This window comes from Pongo abelii, chromosome 7 (genome assembly GCF_028885655.2).
Source record: "Pongo abelii isolate AG06213 chromosome 7, NHGRI_mPonAbe1-v2.0_pri, whole genome shotgun sequence".
NCBI classification, from domain to species: Eukaryota; Metazoa; Chordata; class Mammalia; order Primates; family Hominidae; genus Pongo; species Pongo abelii.
Genome location: NC_071992.2, coordinates 153,231,792 through 153,255,883, shown reverse-complemented (window position 1 = coordinate 153,255,883; position 24,092 = coordinate 153,231,792).

Here is a 24,092-nt window from a genome sequence, read left to right as displayed (position 1 = left end):
GAGTCTGGTGGATCACAAGGTCAGGAGATAGAGACCATCCTGGCTAACACGGTGAACACGGGGAAACCCCATCTCTACTAAAAATACAAAAAAATTAGCCACGTGTGGTAGCACATGCCTGTAATCTCAGCTACTCGGTACTCAGGAGGCTGAGGCAGGAGAATTGCTTGAACCCGGGTGGTGGAGGTTGCAGTGAGCCAAGAACGTGCCACTGCACTCCAGCCTGGGTGACACAGTGACAATCTGCCTCACAAAAAAAAAAAAAGAAAAGAAAAGAAATGCAATAGATTTCAAGAACAAGGTAATATGTTTTGAAACATTAAGAAATCTTCTCTGAAAATTAAATATAGACTAAAATGATATCAAAAATAATTCAAAAAGAATAAAAATATATGGGAAAATAGAAGAAACATAGAAGGCTGTAACTTAGTATAAGACAAAGAAAAGATAGAAAAAATTCACACCAAATAATACAGAAAAAAATATTTTACACATCTTCAAACTGGAAAGATTCATAAGTACATTGAAAAATAAATACATATCGCCAGAAAGTTTCAAGATACCTAGTTGATAAATATGACCTAACACCTTTTCAGAGAGGAGGAAAACAAAGGTTTAATATGAAAGTGAGGATCAGAATAGAATTGGTGTTGTCAGTAGCAACTCTAGAAGATGGAAGTCAGTTGCATAATGTGTTAAAAATTCAAAGGGAAACTCGTGTTCAATATGAAAGTATATACTAAAACAAAAAATTATGAAAGTGAAAAAATTGGAGACAAGATATGTAAAGTCACAAGGATTTATTTTCTATCACATTATTTCAAATATTCTTTATTGATATTTATTTATTTTAAAATATTTTAACTTTTATTTTGGGTTCAGGGATATATGTGCAGGTTTGTTTTATAGGTAAACTCCTGTCTCAGGGGTTTGGCGTACAGATTATTTCATCTTCCAGATACTAAGCATAGTAGCATAGTACCCAATAGATCTTTCTTCCAAGACCTTTCCCTGCTCCCACCCCCAACCACAAGTAGGCCCCAGTTTCTGTTGTTCACCTCTTTCTGTCCAAGTGTTCTCATCATTTAGCTCCCACTTATAAGTGAGAACATATGGCATTAAGGTATTGAGTTTTCTGTTTATGTGTTAGTTTGTGAAGGATAATGGCCTCCAGTTCCATCCATGTTTCTGCAAAGGACATAATTTTGTTATTTCTTATGGCTGTACAGTATTCCATGGTGAATATGTACCACATGTTTTTTTATCCAGTCTACTATTGATGGGAATTTAGGTTGATTCATGAATAGTTCTGCAATGAACCTAGGTATGCATATGTCTTTATGGTAGAATGATTTATATTCCTTATATTCCTTTAGGTATATAACTAGTAGTGGGATTACTGGGTCAAATGGCAAAAGGGCAATTCTGTTTTTAGTTATTTGAAGAATCCCCACACTGCTTTCCACAATGGTTGAACTAATTTACAATCCCACCAGCAGTGTATAAGCATTTCTTTCTCTCCCTGACTTCATCAGCATCTGTTATTTTCTGACTTCTTAACAGTAGCCATTTTGACTGGCCTGAGATGGTATCTCATTGTGGTTTCAATTTGCATTTCTCTAGTGATTAGTGATATTGAACATTTTTTCACAGGCTTGTTGGCCTTATGTATGTCTTCTTTTGAAAAGTGTCTGTTCATGTCTCCTTTGCCCACTTTTTAATGAGGTTGTTTTTTGCTTTTATGTTTGTTTAAGTTCCTTCTAGATTCTGGATATTAGACACTTGTCAGATGTATAGTTTGCAAATATTTTCTCCCATTCTGTAGGTTGCCTGTTTACTCTGAAGATAGTTTATTTTACTATGCAGAAGCTCTTTGGTTTGATTAGGTTTCATATGTCAAGTTTTGCTTTAATTGCAATTGCTTTTGGCATTTACATCATGAAATTTTTGCCAGTTCCTATGTCCAAAATGTTATTTTTAGTTTGTCTCCCAATCTAGAACTATAAAACATATAGTTCTAGATTTTACATTTAGATCTTGAATCCATTTTGAGTTGATTTTTATATAGGGTGTAAGGAAGAGGTCCTGTTTCAGTCATCTGCATATAGGTAGCCAGTTTTCCCAGCACCAGTTATTGAATATAGAGTCCTATCTCCATTGCTTGTTTCTGTCACCTCTGTCAAAGATCAGATGGTTGTATGAATGTGGCTTAATTCTGGGTTCTCTATTATTTTACCATTGTTCTATGTGTCTGTTTGTGTACCAGTACCATACTGTTTTGGTTACTATAGTCCTGCAATATAGTTTGAAGTGAGTCAATGTGATTCCTCCAGCTTTGTTCTTTTTGCTTAGGATTGCATTGGCTATTCTGGCTCTTTTTTTGGTTCCATATAAAATTTAGAATAGTTTTTTTTTTTTTAGTTCTGTCAAGCATTGTATGTACATTGTGCTAAAATGATAAAATCGAGGAAACAGGAATCAAATACAGAGAGAGGAAAGAAGATCCAGGATGGTGAAGGGGGAAAGTCCAGGGATAGTAGAATCCCACAGCCTTGAGAAAAGATCAGAAGGCTCTTAATAAGTATGCCAAAGAGCAAGTGGATGTTCATAGATTACATCATATGAATGACTAGTGAGAAAAGTTAAGAGTGATGGAAAATAATGTGACCAAGATTAATGATAGTTACCTTTAAAGAAAAACTAAGAAGTTTAGCAGAGACACTTAAAAAGAGGCAATATTTGAGGAAACTGGGTACTAGACTTAATACACGAGTGATAAAATAATCTGCACAATAAACCCCCATGACACAAGTTTACCTATGTAACAAACTACACTTGTACCCTGATCTTTAAGTAAAAGTTTAAAAAAAGAAATGTAACTATGTTATTGCATGTGACAGTTTATTGTGGTAATACTGTAAATGTATATTAGTCATTCATGCAATTCCTACAGCAACTTTATAAAATGAGAACTACTGTTATTGCTACTAATGAATGACACAGAGCTAAAATTCAAGCTTTCATTGCTGCCTTTTCTTTCAAACTGTATTTTCTAAATTAAGTTTTCATTGGTATTATTAATAATACCACCCCCCAAAAATATATTTATAGACATACAGAACAATTCCTTGTCTTTCAGGAGTTTTGTTTTACAGTGTCTCCTCTCTGACTTACTGACTTTGCTTGTCCAAGAGATATCCTTGAGCCTCCAACCTCTCCTTGTTAATTCTCCATTTTATAAGTTCAAATCAGACACTGAGCAGCACCAAGCTGTCTGTTCCTGTCAAGTCCCCTCCTCAACCATCTTAATTTTCCACTTTGTTTCTGAATCATCCTTTAGAAGATATACATCCCATCATAGCAAGATATAGCCATGCCATATTTTTATTATAGGAGGCTGCTTGATAAATATTCCCTTACAGTGATCACCAAACTGATTCTGTCTTTATTTTAAAATTTGATATTTTTTTCCTTAATTATTTTGCATTAACTTGTTTTTTGTAATATCGTGTTAAAATATTGATCTTGATTATGGAGACTTTCAGCAACCCTTAAATGTTGTTCCTGGGGTGGTCACCTCATTAGCTTCACCCTACTTCCAACCCTGAGCAGACACTGTCTTCATCCAGCTCTATAACACTACAAAGAAACTGATTGAAATTCACTATTATAAACTTCATATTTAGCATTACCTTTTAAATAGAAAAAAATGATTATACTACAGTAGTCAAATCCTCCCACTATTACTGCATTTTTTATAATGGGATTTCTGAACCAGGAGTTTCCATTTGATCTCAGTGTAACAGAAGCAGAGAAAGCAGAGTAGGAGGTCGGGGGAGTACAATGACATGAGATTTTTTTCATGTCACCTAAGATTTAGAGGCACTAGATAAGACTAGGGATTCAGGTGAGGTAAGTTCCATTGGGCTGTTATTAGCACTGGACACAGTCAAAGCCAGATGTGTGCCTCTATCACCTGTGGGCTGCTTGCCATGTCTCTCAGAATCATGCAAGGAATATGTTCAATAAATTCCTTGTCACAATTCAAGAGACGAGAAAAGACTCAATCTGCCCTAATAGGCATTCTCATGCATTTTAAAGGCTGGCATTTTAAAATAGTAGACTAGTTCAGCACAGCTTACAGCAAGCACATAAAGTCCAGTGTGTAAATTTTAGTTCAGGATAAAGACAATAATTTTAAACATTGAAGATGTTCAACAAGGATGATGCCCTTAGATTTGTTAGCTTCTTGATACTGAAGAGCTTAAATTAGTCATTGTGGTCCTCCATCTAAGGAATTGGAGAAGAGATTTATAGAGAACTGTAAATAGATGGATAATGATAGTAATTATCACCATCATTATCCTCACCATCATCGCCATTTATGGGAGATAATGGAAGAAACTCATATCGAAAAAGCAACCTCAAGTTCAACTCTCAAGGATGAAAATCTAGCTTTGTTATTTGGTACTTTGTGATAGAGTTACTTAGCTCTGTTCAAATTCCCAGTCTTTAAGGAGGGATAGTAATAACTTCTAACCCACAGAGATATTAAAATGATTAGGATAAGACAAGTTGTTCGCGAATCTCTCAACATATATACAAACTCAATTAAAAATACAATTCCTTATCAAACAACTATTATTTGTCTGATATTGTATATACATTTTCTACTGCCATCATGACAACCCAAATAAAATCTTATATTTCAGATGAGGAAATGACACTCTGGAATTCAGAAGGAATTTGCCTAAATTAACACTATCAGCAGTGACAGAACTCAGCTAAACACACAAATATGCCTGTCTTCAAATCCTTTCCACTGCAGCACTGAACCATTGAGCCTACAAGTCAAAAATTCTGCAAAATACGAAGGAACACAGAAAGAACAACATTTCACAAATGTCTGCATTGTGACAGACAATGTACAAATAGGCATGTAATAAATTAATTTAAAAAATCTTGGCAGAGACATATTTCTGACAGGGTAATTTCTTCGTGTTCCACTTCTAAAAATTGAGATAGGTTATATACATAGTGAAAGGCAAATACCTTAAGTGTAGAGATTGATGAGTTTTGAAAGCCATATACATTTGTTTAAGAAATATCACCATAAAAAATAGAACATTTTCACTATCCTAAAATTCCCTCATGCTTCTTTCCAGATTATCTCCACCTTGAACACAGTGGCAATCATTCTTCTGATTTATATCACTACAGATTTGATTACACTGTTTTAGAAATCCACAATATGTTGCAATTGTTGCATCAAATTTTTTTATTCAGCATAATGATATTTAAATTCACCTATTTTATTCCATGTATCAGTAGTTGTATATGTTTTCATTGACAATGTTTATTATTTTTTCTATTGATGAATACTTGGGTTGCTTATAGACTATTATGAATAAAGCTACTGAGAGTATGCTGTACACAACTTTGTATGGATGTATCTCATGGCATAATTGCTCAGTAACAGATTAGGTATTAGTTCAACTTTGTAAGAAAGTACTAACCGTTTTCCAAAGTGGCTATACAATTTTACACACCTACCAAAAACATAGGATAATTTTACTTGTTCCACACGTTGCTAACATTCAGTGTTGCCAGTGTGTATAAACAGCATTCATTCCAGTGAGAGGATAGCCATATCTCAAGGCAGTCTAACGTTACATTTCTCTGATGATAGGAATATCAAGCACTTTTACATCTGTTTATTGACCCCAAAGCATATATTTCATTTTAAATTTTTTTTCAAATGTGTTGATCCTGATTTTAAGTGAGTAGTTTTCCTTTTTGACTATTTATGTCACTTTTCTGTATTCTGGTGTATGTCATATATGACATGTACATATTATTAATTTTTTTCAGGCTGTGGTTTTGCTAATCACTTTGTTAGCAGTGACTTTTAATAAACAAAGTATTACTTTTGATTAAGTTCATGTTATGTTTAATTCTGTATTTCTTATGATTTGTGCAATTTGTGTGTTTTCTAAAATCTTATCAAATGTCAAGTTTGCATAGATTATTTTTATGTTTTCTGCAACACGTTACTTTTAGCTTTACTCTTGGTCTTTGGCCAATGGGGTATCAATAAGTTCTTTAAAAATATTTGAGAAACAGGAAAGACTTATTCATTTTTTCCAATATAATATCCAAATATTTCAGCATCATTTTTTAAAAAGATGTTATCTTCCCATTGATTTTCTTGGATGTCTTTTTTTGAAAAATCAATTGACACTATAAGGGTGGTCCATTTCTGTCCTATAGCAGAAAGCCAAGTAGAAAGTAGAGCTCTCTTGTGTTTTTCCCTTTAGGGATTATTCTTTACATTGCCTTAAAAGAGTTGCTAATAAGTGGAGATGTCAACATCTCTCTATCAGAAAGGGACAGCTCTAATAGTCAGAAAATCAGTAAGGACATAGTTAATTCACACCTATGGAAGACTTCAACAAGAACAAGATGCAAACTCACATGGAACATTCACCAAGATAGACATATTCTAGTCCATAAAACACACTTTAACAAAATAGAATAAATCTTATCATGTATGCTCCCTGATCACAATAGAATTAAACTAGAAATCAATAAGAGAAAAACAGCTGAAAAATTCTGAAATAGTATGAGATTAAACAAGGAATTTCTAAATAACACATGAGTCAAAAAATTACAAGAGGAATTTAAAAAGTACTTTGCAGTAAATAAAAAAAAAAATACACCAAAATTTGTGGAATGCAGTAGAGGTAAAGGTAAAATCTCTCTAAGCATGCTTAGAAAGATTTAAAATCAGTAATCTAAGCTTCCAACTTAGGAGATGAAAAAAAAAAGAAAATTAAATCCAAAGATAAGAGAAGAAAAAAATAATAAAACTTCGAGACATCAATACAATTGAAAAAGAAATTGAGAAAATAAATGAAATAAAAAACTGCTTCTTTGGAAAGAGCAACAAAACTTATAAGCCTATTACCAGATGATAAAGAAAAATAGTGAGAAGAAACAAATTACTAAAATCAGAAATGAAGGAGAGTTCATCACTACAGTGATCATAGACATCAAAAAGATAATAAGGGAATACTATTAACAACTCTATGCCCACGAATCAAATAACTTAGACATAATGGGCCTATTTCTTGAAAGACACAATCTTCCAAAACTCCCACAACAAGAAATAGACAATCTGGGTGGGCATATATTTCTTAAAGAAATTGAATCAATAATTAATAACCTTACAAAATATAAAGTAACAAGCTCAGGTGCGTTTACCAGTACATTCCTGAAAACATTTAAGAAGAAAATTTTTACCAATTTTCTACAATATTTTTCTGAAGCTAGAAACAGGGAGCTGGGCGCAGTGGCTCACGCCTGTAATCCCAGCACTTTGGGAGGCCGAGACGGGCAGATTACTATGTCAGGAGATCGAGACCATCCTGGCTAACATGGTGAAACCCCATCTCTACTAAAAATACAAAAAATTAGCTGGGCGTGGTGGCAGGTGCCTGTAGTCCCAGCTACTTGGGAGGCTGAGGCAGGAGAATGGCATGAACCCGGGAAGTGGAGCTTACAGTGAATGGAGATTGCGCCACTGCACTCCAGCCTGGGTGACAGAGCAAGACTCTGTCAAAAAAAAAAAAAAAAAAAGAAGCAGGGAGAATACTCCCTGACTCATTATATGGAGCCACCATTACTCTAATGCCAAAAACAAATAAAGATATTAGAAAAAAATAAAATTACAAACCAATATTTATCATAAAATAAATGCAAAAGTCCTCAACAAAATATTAGAAAAGGTAATGTATAAAAAATTGACAGACCATGACCAAATAAGATTTATTCCAGGTATGCAAACTCTCTCAGCATTTTAAAAAATCAATTAATGCAGTAAATCACAATGGCAGATTAAAGAAGGCAAATCACATGAAAATATCAGTAGATACAGAAAATACACTTGACAAAATTCAATACCCACTATTGACAAAAACTGTCAGCAAACTAAGAACAATGGAGAAATTTCTCAACTTGATAAAGAATGTCTAAAAAAAACCTCTAACATTCCATATAACATTCCATATAACGTTGAAGAATTAATAACTTTTTTTGCTAAAACCAGGAACAAGGCAAGGATATGTCCTTCTCACTATATTCCTTTTCAACATTGTGCTGGAAGTCTAGCTAATGCAATAAGACGAAAAGAGAAAATACAATCAATACAGATTTGAAAGCAAAAAATAAAACTGTCTTTGTTCACTGAGAACATGTTTGTTTATGTAGAAAATTCAAAAGAATTGAAAAATCAAACAAATCTGCAACTAATAAGCAATTATAACAAGGTTGCAGGAAACAAGGTTAATATACAAATGTCAATCACTTTCCTGTATACCACTAATAAACAGGTAAAATTCGAAACTTAGAACACAATAATACTTACATTAGCACACCAAAAAATAAAATATTCAGGTATAAATCTAACAAAATATGCATAAAATCTTGTGAGAAAAAAATACAAACTCCGATGAAATAAATCAAAGGACAAAATAAATGCAGAGATATGTCATGTGCATGGATAAGAAGACTCAATATCGTCAGATATTAGTTTTACCCAACTTAATCTATAGATTCAGTGCAAACCCAGTCAAAATCTCATATGACCTAGAGATTATTCTTCTCGGAATATCCTGAAGAAAATAAAATTAGCACTTCATAAATCTATCTGCATTCCTACTTTTATTGCAGCATTATTCACAATAGCAAAGATACAGAAACAAGCTAAATGTTAGCTGATAGATGACAAGACAAAAAAATTGTAGTATATATATAATACAAGAAATACTACTCAAATTTAATTAAATAAGAAAATCCTGCCATTTCTGACAACAAGATAAAAACTGGAGGGCATTATACTAAGGGAAATAAGCCAGACAGAAAGAATAAACACTGCATGATCTCTCATATATGTGAAGTCCTAAAAAAAAGTCGAATATATAAAAACAGAAACTAGAATGGTACTTACTAGAGGCAAGAGAGGAGGAATGGGGAAATATAAATCAAAAGGTACAAAGTTGCAGGTGTGCAGGGTAAATAAACCTAGAGATCTAAAATACGACATGGAGACTGTAGTTAATAATATTGCACTGCCTATTGAAAATTTTCTAAGAGAGATTTTAGTTGCTCTTACCATATGCACTCCCACCAAAAAAAAAAAAAAGCACATACACAACAAATAATAAAAATAACTATGTGATATTGTGAGATGATGAATATGTTATCTCTATTTATCATATGTTATCTCTATCATTTCATTGTGTACAAATTGTTGAAGTTAATAATAAAAGCTGGTTCATTCTTGTCATACCCAACTAAAACACAGTTGAAAGGCCAGGTGAAAATACACTCAGAGCACATAACATTGCTCCAAGAATGTAATTCTCTGAGAGTCTGGCTGTTGAAACTGCCTGTAGTAAACTGAAATTAGTTTTACCTAATAGCTGCTGAAATAACCATCTGTGACCCAAAATTTTACTCATAGCCATCACTCACAAATCAGAGCTTGCCAGCTCTCCAGAATTTTACTAGTGCCAATGAACTTTCTTTCAAAACAAAATCTAAATGCAGATAACTTTTCTTTCAAATAAAATGTTACATTTCTCCTTTTTATAAAATGTCTAACCCTCTCTTCTGTTTTTTTGACATACCAAAGACCACTTGCTATGTGTCTATGCCCTCAACTGCAATTATTACTTCCCAAATAAAACATTTAAATTTAAATATTTTTCTCCATATTTGATTTGACCTTATAGACGGACAGATATCTCAAAACATCATGTTGTACATCTTAAATTTACTCAATAAAAACTATAAAAAGAACTTTCACATATTACTAGTTAGAATGCAAAATGGTACTGCCAATTTGTAAGACAGTTGGGCAGTTTCTTACAAAACTAGAAATAATCTTTGCTGAGAATGATGGTTTCCAACTTCATCCATGTCCCTACAAAGGACATGAACTCACCCTTTTTTATGGCTGCATAGTATTCCATGGTGTATATGTGCCACATTTTCTTAATCCAGTCTATCATTGTTGGACATTTGGGTTGGTTCCAAGTCTTTGCTATTGTGAATAGTGCCGCAATAAGCATATGTGTGCATGTGTCTTTATAGCAGCATGATTTATAATCCTTTGGGTATATACCCAGTAATGGGATGGCTAGGTCAAATGGTATTTCTAGTTCTAGATCCCTGAGGAATCGCCACACTGACTTCCACAATGGTTGAACTAGTTTACAGTCCCACCAACAGTATAAAAGTGTTCCTATTTCTCCACATCCTCTCCAGCACCTGTTGTTTCCTGACTATTATCAATGATGTAAGTAATCAGAAATGTGAATGAATCGGTCTTTGATATTTCAGATTCCAATTTTCAAGTCACCCCATACTCTGAGTCTTTCCAATTGAGACCCCCATATATTATAAAGTGGGGATTACCCTGTTCTTTTTTTGTCCTTTCTTAATTCCTGACCCACAGAATCCGTGAACACAACAAAATGACTATTGTTCTGTGCCACTAAGTGTAGGGTGGTTTGCTATCATTGCAAAAATAAAAACTGGAGCAAATAAAAACAACTAGAACATCTAAAGTTTTCTGTAAAAGCCAGAATTTCAGTTAACTCTAGGGCTAAGGAAAATTAATATGATCAGAAAATATAGATGACGGACGGCTCTGGTATGCTGACAATTTTATATATCTTGACCCAGATATGATCCTTAATTTATAATTGTTTGTTATGCTCTAAATTTATGTTTTATGCACTGGTCTCTATTTTTGTATTTTACCACTTAAAAATACTAAATAAAAAAGCAGATTTAAATTTAAATAAACAAAATTCAGAATAGAAAAAAAAACTAGAAATAATCTTACAATTCAGCAATAGTACTTGTTAGTATTTACTTAAGTAAGTTAAAAACTAACTTCCTTCCTCCCTTCCTCCCTCCCTCCCTGCCTCCCTTCCCTCTTCTTTACTTCCTTTCTTCCATAGTCATTTGCCAAGTTAAGTGCCCTGAATAATCTGATTAAAAAAGAAAGGAAACTGACTTGGTCCTTAGCCTCACTGATCTTAATTCTACTTAAAATAGCAAAATGACCTTCCCAAATTGAGTGTTCCAAAGGCAGAACTGAGTGAAGGCATTCTGGGAAAATTCATGACACAAAATAACGAAGACTGAAAAGAAAATTGGGTTAAGATAAATAATGGTTTGGGGAAATAAGCCATATTATAGAACAAGAAAAGTCCCTGAGAGTATATCTTGACATTAAAATTTTAAATAGATAGAGCATGACCCTACTAATTCTGTGGTCTGTTCTCTTACATTGTTGATGATTGTGTTTGGACATCAGTATCTTGTATTTAACTGGAGGGGAAATACCTTATGGGCCAGAATCATGTCCTGTACTAAAAAAATCTATAGCACTGTATATTCTACTATACCAAATGTTTAATCATGTTTATAATAATGATGACTGTGAGAATAGTGATAATGATCTGTATTCTACTTGTATTTTTATTAAATTTTTATAACACACATTAAAAAACATTTATGATTAGCCATGGTTATATAAGAGGAACATGGAATAGCTGTTTTAATTAGTTAAAATAGTACTTGGTTTTGCTGATGTTTTTTACTTTAGAGAATGATTTCATGTTGACTAAAAGTTCCTGATAATTATGCAAATATCTGTTAATTTGTAAACTAATGAAGATTCATCTTATAGAGGCAGGAAATAAGATAATCCAAGATGGTGGCATTGAGCAATTTGAGTAGTAATTCTGTCAAGTGTCAGGGCAGTATTTTTATGGCAAAATGTGGGTGAATGAGAAACCAATTTTATCCCATGTGGTAATGGGTTATAGAAGTCACATTTCCGGTGGAAAACTTGAGAGATTTTTAGAAAAACACATCAAGAAGTGTACTTTTATGGGCAGAGCTAAGGTGCAAATAGGGTCAAGGAGCAGATGACTATTGAAATCTGTAGCCCTGTAGGCTGAGTGATGCCCCATTGAGACAGCCAGGTGGGAAGGGCTCCCTGGCAGAGACTCCAACCAGCCTGCACACTGGGAAGACCACACACTGGGGAGGAGCCACAGAAGTTCACACCATCTGCAGTGAGGAGGAACCTGGCCCCTCCTCTTCCTGTGCAGAACAGGGAATTCAAACTACAAGGTTGGAATGGCACTAGCAAGGACTCTGGCCTTGTGGAGGATCCCTGTTTCCCCAACCCCATTCTTTTTTTTCCTTTTTGCCCAATATATCCCATTATTCTCACCATTCAAATTGTCTGTGAGCCTAATCTTTCATGGTTGTGTGACAGGGACCCCACCTTTAGCAGAACTAAGGAAAATTCCTGCAATATCATGTGTTCAACCATAGAAATATGACAAGCATGGAAATGATAAGTCAGCTTGATTCCAGAACACTGGCCCTGATGGTCTGGCTCAATAATTGGGCAAGGATGATCCTAGGAGTAAAAAAATCAGAAAATTCATGTGAGAAGTCCCAAGGTATGCAGGAGATTATGGTGAACAATCTTGTATAATAAATTATGTGCTGACCTGGCATCAAGAGTCTACAAATGAAAATGCTTTTAATTAACATTATTAACCATCTTAGACAGAAAGATTTTTCTCTCACTCTTTTTTTCCTCCATCTATAAAATTATTTTATTTTAAACATCTCTGATTTAAGGAACTGTCCTAACTGAAGGAGGAAAGGATCAAAGTTTTTTGTGTATAATATATTGATGTCTGTTAAAAAATAAATGACCTTGTCAACTTTCTTCACTCCTTGCAACTCATAGTAGGAGTAAACTTGTTGATTATATTAAAGAGATTTGTAATACAACAATAAGGACAAACGTAGAAGGCATTGACATGCTGATGGCTTTAGGAGCATGCAATGAATGCTGTGGCATAGACCTTTTGCAAAAGTGATGGCCACATTCTCATTTATTTATAAAATGCATGCTATCTAGGTCAAATAGGCTATATCTGTGTGGGAACTCATCACTTCTAACAGCTGAACGATTTAATGGCTGAGAAAGTCCTCAATAACTCTTCTTCCAAGAGACAGTTTCAGAGATAAAATCTTGAGACTCATTATAGCACCTGAGGTTTGTGGTTTGGGGTGATTGGAGATGTTTATGGACCACTGCTTGGTCATCATCTTTAATGATAACATTAAAGATGTTATCTTTATGTCTCCCCAGTTACTTTTTATGACCTTCTTGGATTATATTCTAATTGTTAATGCTCATCACTATAGGGCAACATTTCCAATTTTTCCTTTCTTACTGGCAGATGAATATGGCTCATTTGTGAATATATTTTATAAAAACAAATGCTATAGCTGAAAGCTGAGAGGACAAGACTTGACATTTGTAAAAGGTATGAATCTATGTCACTTTTCTTCATAATGGTTGTATGACATTGGGCAAGCTATTCACTTCCCTAAGCTTTACTTTACCTATCTGAAGGCTGGTGATGATTTCTGTTCTTCCACTCTTGTGGAATCATCTATGACCCATCTTTTCCCCAGTATTTCATGTTTCAATATTTCAGCCACATTCATGCTGTGACTGGCATAAATAACCCATCCAGAATATTTTATATTTTATTATATATAAAATAACGTATGTTATTACATTAAAATAATTATATTTTAATATATATAAATATATAGATTATATATTAATCATATATTACATATAAAGTAATACATTTTATATGTACATTTTATATTTTATTTAATTTATTAAATTATTTTCAGAAGCAAACCTGAGCCTATTTTCTACTTAAAAAAAGCCCATTTCCTTATTATTTAGTGTTCTTTATGATAAAGACAACAGGTAGCTTTTCTTTGTTTATTTGGTGTTGATGAGTCATGTGGATGCCGCTCTGTGTTGCACCACTTAGCTTCTCAAATGGCTGTACAGGGCTCTCTCTCTTTCTCTCAGTTCCCTCAATATGTACAAACCCATCAGCTTAGGAGACAGCCACCCAGTTTCAAATATAAACTCACTATTTCCTCCATCCTCCTTCCAAATCACAATGGAAGGTGAATTTATTAATTGTAATCATTAAAGAAGACCATGGCTACTGAAACACTTTGGAAATAAAAGGTCTGGTTGCAGCACAGAAGTGAGAAGTGATAATCAATTGAACAATTATTTATATAAAACATGTTATGTAAAAAATGTGTGTGTGTGTGTGTGTGTGTGTTTGTGATTACCAACTGAAAGTTGATTTATTAATTGAAGTTGATTCTTTGGAAGATACAAGTCTTGGTCCCTCCCTTAATGCAAGGTAGAAAGACAAAACATAAAGGAAACAATAGCTACTGAAATAAGGAATCTAAGACACAGAAGAACACAGCTTGTTCAAAGCCCCAGGTACATAGGGCCACAGCAGGAAGTCGAAGTAAATCATCCTGGTCCTTGGCATAGAAACTTATCTCTGTATGAAAGGGAGGAACATGAATTTAAGGTGCTGCTAGAATGAAAAACCACCAAATACATAAGCTGGATTCTCAGCAGGACCTTATACTTCAACCATATTGTAGTTCAGGGTATTTTTTATGCTTATCTTTAATATCATATGAAATTATTCTTTCCCGGGCCTACTTCTTCCGTGTTATTGTATGTGTCTTATCTCTTGATCCCAGAATAGTTCTATATACCCCAATGACTAAGGTAAATACACAAACATAAATTAGTACTAAGTGTGTGATTTAAAGTGCACTAAACTGTAAGCAATAGAGACCTGACTCAAAGAAACCTACCTGATAACGCAATTTTATACATTTGCAGAAGGAAATCCAAGTAGTTCATTAACATAACCACAATCTCAGGATTTTTTTATTGTGCTGCCTTGAGCATTGATTTCTTCCTAAGCCTAGTCCTTATTTTATAATAGGGTGACTATTCAACTTGCTTACTAGGAAATATCCATTTTGTATCTTGACATGATTTGGCTGTGTGCCCCCACCCAAATCTCATCTCGAATTGTAATCCCCATAATCCTTGCATGTCGAGGGAGGGACCAGGTGGGAGGTGACTGGATCACGGGAGCATTTTCCCCCATGCTGTTTTGGTGATAGTGAGTGAGCTTTCACAAGATCTGATGGTTTTATAAAGCAGTTTTTCCCTGCTCTTGCTCACTCTTTCTTGTTTGCCTCCATGTAAGGTGTGCCTCTTCCCCTTCTGCCATGATTGTAAGTTTCCTGAATCCTTCCCAGCTTTGTGGAACTGTGAATCGATTAAACCTCTTTCCTTTATAAATCACCCAGTCTTGGGTTTGTCTTTGTAGCAGTGTGAAAATGGACTTATACATACCTTTTATCTAGAATAATAATAAATTGCATCCCTTTCACTCTCTGCAGTTGCCTAGCTTTGTAGATGATAAATCATAAGTACTCCTGCTCAAATTTTTGCTGTCAGTTGCAAAGAGGGATACATTGCTCCTCATATCCAGCAGGAGAAGTCTCACTTTTAGAAAAGTGAGAATTTACTCATAGGCCTCAACAAGTCTCCCTTTTCACCTATTTGGACCAAATTATGGCATAAAGGATGCAATTTTATTGTAATAATGAGGCTCATTCTGGAGTCAAATTCAAATCCTAAAGCACATGGGCTATGGTGATGAAAAATGAACACCTGAATAGCATTAAAGTTCTGTTGGAAAGAGAAATAAAAAAATGTGTAGTGGAGCCACTATGCTCTTGATGACTTCTCAAAAATCTTCATGAAGTCATACATTGTGATGATAATAAGGCTGAATAAAACTACAATCAGACTATGAGAGACTTCAATACAGGGTGAGAATGGTTCCTTAGTACACATTGTGCTCCTGCATGTAGCTTAAGACTATAAAGATATAACTGTTCAATGTGTGCTTATTGATTAACTAACTGGAAAATCAAGTCACATTCCTTTCATTCAGCCTTTTCTTAATTTATTCTGGGGGCATAACAAAGTTAATATGAAAATTTTGAATCAATAATACAGATGTCCTCATACAAACCATGTTAGAAATCTCAGTCCTACCAGAATGGTCTAAGCCTTTCCTTTATTGCATGGCCTTCCGAGCATTTCTTGGGTACAAATGTAATTCCGACTGAACCATTTCTCAGACTGCATCCCAATCTCCTTCCCACAAATCTCTGTTTGATTGCAATACACTGCGTTTAATTATTGTATATGAATGGTGACACAGAAGATTGAAATCAGTATATTTGATTTTTATGTTTCCAAAAGCATTTGGTTACCCTTTTGCATTGTGATTATGTTTTTGATTTAATTTTTAACTTCAGTTTTCATTTTAAATTCAGGGTTACGTGTGCAGGTTAGTTATATGGGTATATTGCATGATACTGAGGTTTGGGGTACAACTGGTACCATCATCCAGGTAGTGAGCATAGTACTCAATAGGTATTTTTTCGGACTTTGTTCCCACGTTCCCCCCTCCAGTAGTCCTCAGTATCTATTGTTCTCATCTTTATGTCCATGTGTATCCAATGTTCAGCTGACACTTGCAAGTAAGGAATATGTGGTATTTCGTTTTCTGTTCCTGTGTTAATTTGTTTGGGATAATGAACTTCACCTGCATCCATACTGATGCAAGACTCATGATTTCACAGTTTTTATGGCTTCATAGTATTCCATAGTGCATAGGTACCACATTTTCTTTATCCAATCCACCATTGATGGGCACCTAGGTTGATTCCATGGCTTTGCTATGGTGAATACTGCTGTGATGAACATATGCATACATGTGTCTTTATGGTAGAATGATGTATATTCCTTTGTGTATACACTCAGTAATGAGATTGCTGGGTTCAATGGTAGTTCTGCTTTAAGTTCCTTGAGAAATACCCAACTGCTTTCCACAGTGGCTTAACTAAATTACATTTCCAAAAGCAGTGTGTAAGTGTTCTCTCTTCTCTGAAGCCTCACCAGCATCTGTTACTTATTTATTTATTTTTTACTTTTTAATAATAGCCATTCTGACTGGTATGAGATGGTATATCATTGTGGTTTGTATTTTAATTTCTCTGATGATTAGGGAAGTGGATCATTTTTTCATGTTTTTTGGCCACTTGTATGTCTTATTTCGAGAAGTGTCTGTTCATGTCTTCTGCCCACTTTTTAAATAAGATTATTTGTTTTCTGCTTGTTGAATTAAGTTCCTTATAGATTCTGGATTTTAGACCTTTGCCAGATAAATAGATTACAAATATTTTTTCTTATTCTGCAGGTTGTCTGTTTACTCTGTTGAGGGTTTCTTTTGTTGTGTAGAAGCTCTTTCATTTTATGAGGTCCCATTTGTCAATTTTTGTTGTTCCAATTGCTTTTGAGGACTTACTTATAAATTATTTGCCAAGGCTGATGTCTACAGTGGTACCTTCTAGGTTTTATTATATAATTTTTTATAGTTTGAGGTCTTACATTTAAGTCTTTAATCCATCTTGACTTAATTTTTGTACATGGTGAAAGGTAGGAGTTCAGTTTCATTCTTCTGTCTACGGCTGGCCAGTTATCACAGTACCCTTTATTAACTAGGGAGTTTTATTCCTATTACTTATTTTTGTCAACTTTGTCAAATATTATTCAGCTGTAGATGTGTGGATTAATTACTGGATTCTCTATTCTGTTCCACTGGTACATGCGTCTGCTTTTTACCAGTATCATGTTGTTTTGCTTACTATAGCCTTGTGGTATTAGCATAACTTGAAGTCTGGTAACATGATGCCTCTGGCTTTGTTCCTTTTGCTTAGGATTGCTTTGACGATTAAGGCTGTTTTTTGGTTTCATATGAATTTTAGAATAGTTTTATTTTCTAATTCTGTAAAAGACGACATTGATAGTTAGATAGAAATAGTGTTGAATCTGTAGATTACATCTGGCAGTATGGCCATTTTAGCAATATTGATTCTTTCAATCCATGAGCATGAAGAATTTCTCCGTTTGTTTATGTCATCTCTGATTTCTTTCAGCAGTGTTCTGTAGTCTTCCTTGTAGAGATATTTCACTTCTTTGATTAGATGTATTCCTAGGCATTTTAATTTTGTGTGGCTTTTGTCAATGGAATTGTGCTCTTAATTTGGCTTTCAGCTTGGATGTTATTAATGTACAGAAATGCTAGATTTTTTACCTTAATCCTGCATCCTGAAACTTTACTGAAGTCATTTATCAGTTCCAGAAGCCTTTTGGTGAAGTCTTTAGGGTTTTCTAGCTATAGAGTAATATCAACAAAGAGAGGTAATTTAATGTCTTCTTTTTCTGTTTGGATGCCTTTTATTTCTTTCTCTTGTCTGATTGTTCTGGCTAGGACTTCTAATATTATGTAGCTTGAGAATGGCGAGAGTGTGCATCCTTGTCTTATTTGTGTTCTTAAGGGGAATGTTTCCAGTTTTGCTCATCTATTATGATGCTGATTGTGGGTTTGTCATAGATGTTTTTATTTTGAGGGATATTCCTTTGATGCCTAATTTGTTGAGAGTTTTTATCATAAAGGAATGTTGGATTTTATCAAAAGATTTATTTGCATCAATTGAGATTATCATGTGGTTTTTGTTTTAAATTGTTTCTGTGGTGAATACATTTATTTATTTGGATATAGTTAATTCATAGGGTTGTGGGCTATGTACTTATGTGTGCTTTTTGGTAGCAGGTATTGTTCTTTCATTTCCACTTTTAGAACTCCCTTAAGGATCTCTAGTAAGGATGATCTAGTGGTGATGAATGCCCTTGGTGATTGCTTATCTGGAAAATACTTTATTTCTCTTTCATTATAAAGCTTAGTTTGGTTGGATATGAAATTCTTGTTGGAATTTTTTTCTTTAAGAATGCTGAGAAATAGGTCTTCAATCTCTTCTGGTTTGTAAGGAGTCTGCTGAGAATTTCTCTCTTAGCTTGTTGTGGTTCCCTTTGTAAAAAATCTGACCTTTTTTTCTAGTTGGCTTTAAGATATTTTCTTTAGTGTTGACCTTGGACAATCTGGTAGCTATATGCCTTGGTGTTCATTTTATCTAGTATCTCAAAAATATTCTCTAGGTTTCCTATAAAAGAATGCTTACCTCTCTAGCAAGATTAGGGACATTTTCTTGAATTATTCCCTCAAATATATTTTCCAGGTTTTTTTTTTTCTCTTTGTTTCTTGGGAATGCCAGTAATTCATAGGCTTGGTGATTTTATATAATCCAATATTTCTCAAATACTTTTTTTTTAATTCTTTTTTTCCTTGTGTCTATCTGACTGTGCTGGTTCAAAAGACTGATCTTCAGACCCTGAATATTTTTTTCTTAGTCCAGTCTATTGATAAAGCTTTCAAGTGTATCTTGAAATTCCTTAATTTTTTTCATTTCCAGAAGTTCTGACTGATTTCCTTTTAAGATATTTATCTCTATTTTCATTTATTGAATTGCTTTATAAGCTTGTGTTGATTTTCAATCTTATCTTGGATCTCATTGAGCTTCCCTGCAATCCATTCTTTGAATTATTTGTCATTTCTGAGTTTCTATTTTGGTTAGTGTCCATTGCTGAAAAGCTAGTGTGATCCTTTGGTGGTGTAACAACATTCAGACTTTTCATGTTGCCAGAATTATTATGCTGGTTCTTTCTCATCTGGAGAAGCTGGCATTTCTAATTTTTATAATTACTTTTGTGGTGATAAGATTATTTTTCTTTCTTTCTATATAATTTTTTCTTTCCCTCTCCCCTCTACTCCCAAGGGGATGTCGCTCTAGAGAATGTTGTGTAGAGTCTTTTAACATTGTTGCTATAGTCCTATGCGCTTCTTTTTTATTTTTAGTATTTTATTTTTATTTTCATAGGTTTTGAGGAAACAGATAGTGTTTGGTTACATGAGTAATTTCTTTAGTGTTGATTTGTGAGATTTTGGTGCACCCATCACCCGAGTAGTAGACATTGTACATAATTTGCATTCTTTTATCCCTCATCCCCTCCCACTCTTTTCCCCAAGTTCCTGAAGTCCACTGAGTCATTCTTCTGCCTTTGCATCCTCATAGCTTAGCTCCTACTTATGATTGAGAACATATGATGGTTTGCTTTCCATTTTTGAGTTACTTCACTGAGAATGGTCTCCAATTCCATCCAGATTACTGTGAATGCCATTATTTCATTCCTTTTTATGGCTGAATAGTATATATATGTAGCACAATTTCTCCTTCCACTCATTCACTGATGGGCATTTAGGTTGATTCCATATTTTTGCAACTGCAAATTGTGCTGCTATAAACAAGCTTGTGCAGGTACCTTTTTTTAATAAAATGACTTCTTTTTCTCTGGGTATATATCCAATAGTGGAATTGCTGGATCAAATGGTAGTTCTTCTTTTAGTTTTTTAAGGAATCTCCACACTGTTTTCCATCATGTACTAGTTTATATTCCCACCAACAGTGTAGAAGTGTTCCCTTTTCACTACATCCTCACCAATATCTTTTTTTTTTTTTTTTCTGGTCATTCTTGTAAGAGAAGGTGGTATCACATTGTGGTTTTGATTTGCATTTCCCTGATCATTAGTGATGCTGAGCATTTTTTCATGTTTGTTGACCACTTGTATACCTTCTTTTGAGAACTGTCTATTCACATCCTTAGACCCATTTTTTTGATGGGATTGTTTGTTTTTTCCTTGCTACTTTGTTTGAGTTCCTGGTAGATTTTGGATATTAGTCCTTTGTCAGGTATATAGATTGTGAAGATTTTTTTCCCATTCTCTTGGTTGTCTGTTTACTCTACTGATTGTTTCTTTTGCTGTGCAGAAACTTTTTAGTTTAAATAAGTCCCACCTATTTATCATTGCTTTTGTTGCATTTGCTTTTGGGTTCTTGGTCATGAAGTCTTTGCCTAAGACAATGTCTAGAATGTTTTTTCTGATGTTAGAATTTGTATGGTTTCAGGTCTCAGATTTAAGTCCTTGATCCATCTTGAGTTGATTTTTGTATAAACTGAGAGATGAGGATCCAGTTTCATTCTTCTTCATGTGACTTGCCAGTTATCACAGCACCATTCATTGAATAAGGTGTCCTTTCCCCACTTTATATTTTTGTTTGCTTTGTTGAAGATTAGTTAGCTGTAAGTATTTGGGTTTATTTCTGGGTTCTCTATTTTGTCCCATTAGTCTATGTGCCTGTTTTTATACTAGTACCATGCTGTTTTGGTAACTATAGCCTTAGCGTATAGTTTGAAGTGGGGTAATGTGATGCCTCCAAATTTGTTCTTTTTACTTAGTCTTGCTATGGCTATGCAGGCTCTTTTTTGATCCATATGAATGCCAGAATTCTCTTTTCTGGTTCTGTGAAAACTGATGGTGGTATTTTGATGGGAATTGCTTTAAATTTGTAGATTGCTTTTGTCAGTATGGTCATTTTCACAATATTGATTGTACCCATCCATGAGCATGGGATGTGTTTCCATTTGTTTGTGTCATCTATGATTTCTTTCAGCAGTGTTTTGTAGTTTTCCTTGTAGAGGTGTTTCACCTCCTCAGTTAGGTATATTCCTAAGTACGTTATTTTTCTGCAACTATTGTAAAAGGGGTTGAGCTATTGACTTGATTTCCAGCTTGGTTGCTGTTGTTGTATAGCAGAGCTATTAAATTGTGTACATTAATTTTGTATCCTGGAACTTTGCTGAATTCATTTATCGGTTCCAGGAGCTTTCTGGAGGAGTCTTAAGGGTTTTCTAGGTATACAATAATATCAGCAAACAGTGACAATTTGACTTCCTCTTTACCAATTTGGATGCCCTTTATTTCTTTCTCTTGTCTGATTGCTCTGCTAGGACTTCCAGTACTATGTTGCATAGAAGTGGTGAGAGTGGGCATCCTTGTCTTGTTCCAATTCTCAGTGGAATGCTTTCAACTTTTTTCTGTTTGGTATTATGTTGGTATAGCCCTATGCGCTTCTGTCAGCAGGTTTTATATTGGGCTGTATGATTCAATCTACAGGCCAGTAGATGGTGGTTACAGATACGAGTCAGCTTCAGCACAGGCAGGTGGGTATACACCTGATCTTTGTTTACTGTGAGATGCTGGACAGCGGAGTGACATGTACCATGAGCTTCCTATTCCAAGTAGATGGGGGGACAGAGCTGGGCAGAGCTAGAGTCCCTGGCTTGCTCACAAATACCCAAATGGTGAGTGCAGGCACCACCCCTCAGGAAGGTCTCTGGGAGGAGCTTCTGGTAAAATGCACTGATGTCTCTGTGGGGTATTGGTGGTGAGGAGGCTGCACCTTCTTCTCATTCTGAATAAGTAGGTAAGAACATGAACCATTAACCTATTACAACCCTGTTCCAGGGCTGGTGACTCCTAGTTCGGATGCTCACTCTAGTCTATTTCTGTCCTTAGAAACTTTGGGATATACTTGTTTTGTGACTCTCTGTGAGAGTGGTTTTGGGACAGAACTTCATCACTCAGCCTGATACAGATAGCTTGATGGCTTGCCTGTTCTCTGATGTGATAGCATTGCTGCTTCATGTAAGGGGAGGGGCTCCATCTTTGGATCCCTGAAGGTGGGTGTTGGTTGTGTTGCTGTTAGCTGGTGGGTTTGCCTGACCTCAGGCCCTGCGAGAGTCATCAGGTTCCAGCAGAGTTGGAACAGGCTAGGTAGTTCACCAGTTACCAGGCTCCTAGGATTCCTAGGACTCCTAGGACACACTGTTGGACAGTGTGTATGAGTCCTGATGGAGATGGCTGGAGTCTGTCTAGCCCATGGTTCAAGTGCTGGTTGTGATGGGGAAGGGTGGGCTGGTCCCCAGATTACCATATGAACTCTACAGCTGGAGGAGACAGAATGTGTAGGCAGTGGGAGCTGGAGGGATGATCACAGGCCTGTGGTGGTAAGGTTTTCAGAAGGGCTCTGGTCCTCAGTTGAAATGCTCAGGCAGGAGCAGGGTGAGTGCGCAGGGAGCCAGAAAGCATCAAACCACATTTTTTAGGGAGCAGCAGGGATGGGGGTGTCATGTGATAAACAGTCTGACCACCTGTCTGTACAGTGGCAATCATAGAAGGTCTGCCAGTTACCTCTAGGAGTTTCGTTCCAGAGCAATGCAGAGCTGCAACCAACCCCAGTGATCATGCAGGGGCCAGACAGCTGCACTTCAGTCCCAAGTCATTGTGCCCTGCTTGGTGAGGAGAGGCAGGGGTGGCTTCTGCGCTGTGTCTGCTCCTCAGTACCATATCTGCGGCATCTATCCTGGGGGCATGTGAAAGTTCTTGTCTTCCCTTGTTGGAGGGGCTGTGGCAGTTGGCACTGAGGTTTTTAAGGATCCAAGGCCCACGGGGCTCCTAACACATAGTCCAGCCAGCTCTTTGTGTAGGTCTGGAGTCCTGGGGGGAATCAGATGGCTCTCTTGTGCCCAGGGTTGCAGAGATGCAGAATGGAAAGTGTGGATCCTTCAGAGGCTCTCACTTATTCACCTTTTCTCTGTGCAAAGGAGCTTCCCATGGCTCTGCACCAATTCTGGGTGGGTGACTGCCTGGCTTTGCTATTCTCTGTTCTCCATGGGTCCCATTGCTTCCTTCATAATTCTTGACATTATCTTATAGGCGATCAACTTGAAGAGCTAGTATTTACTCACCTCTTTGTTTCCTCTCCATGAGAATGACTCACACAAGCTTCTTCTAACCAGCTACGTTGAACCAGATCCCTTAATATGATCCTTGAGACACCTTTTTATCAATGTCCTGCTGCAAACTTGCAATTTGTGGGCTGAATTGATTCAATCCTGCAATTTGTGGGCTGAATTGATTCAATCCAAGGACAGATGGCACAGGTGCTGTGTGGAGTGAGAGCCCACCTAAAAAATTCTGATGGGATTTCCTCAGACACTGCTGAGTTTTGGAGCATTCCAAGGAAAACACACAAAAAGCTTAAGCCCACACACTTGGCACTGAACTTGGTAGAGTGGGGATGTTCTAAAAGCAAAGCCAGGGGAGGGAGAGGGGTGTGGTTATGTTTTTAAATAACTGGTTCATTTAGTGACTCAAATATCTAATATATGTTTGTGCCCACCCACTGTGTTT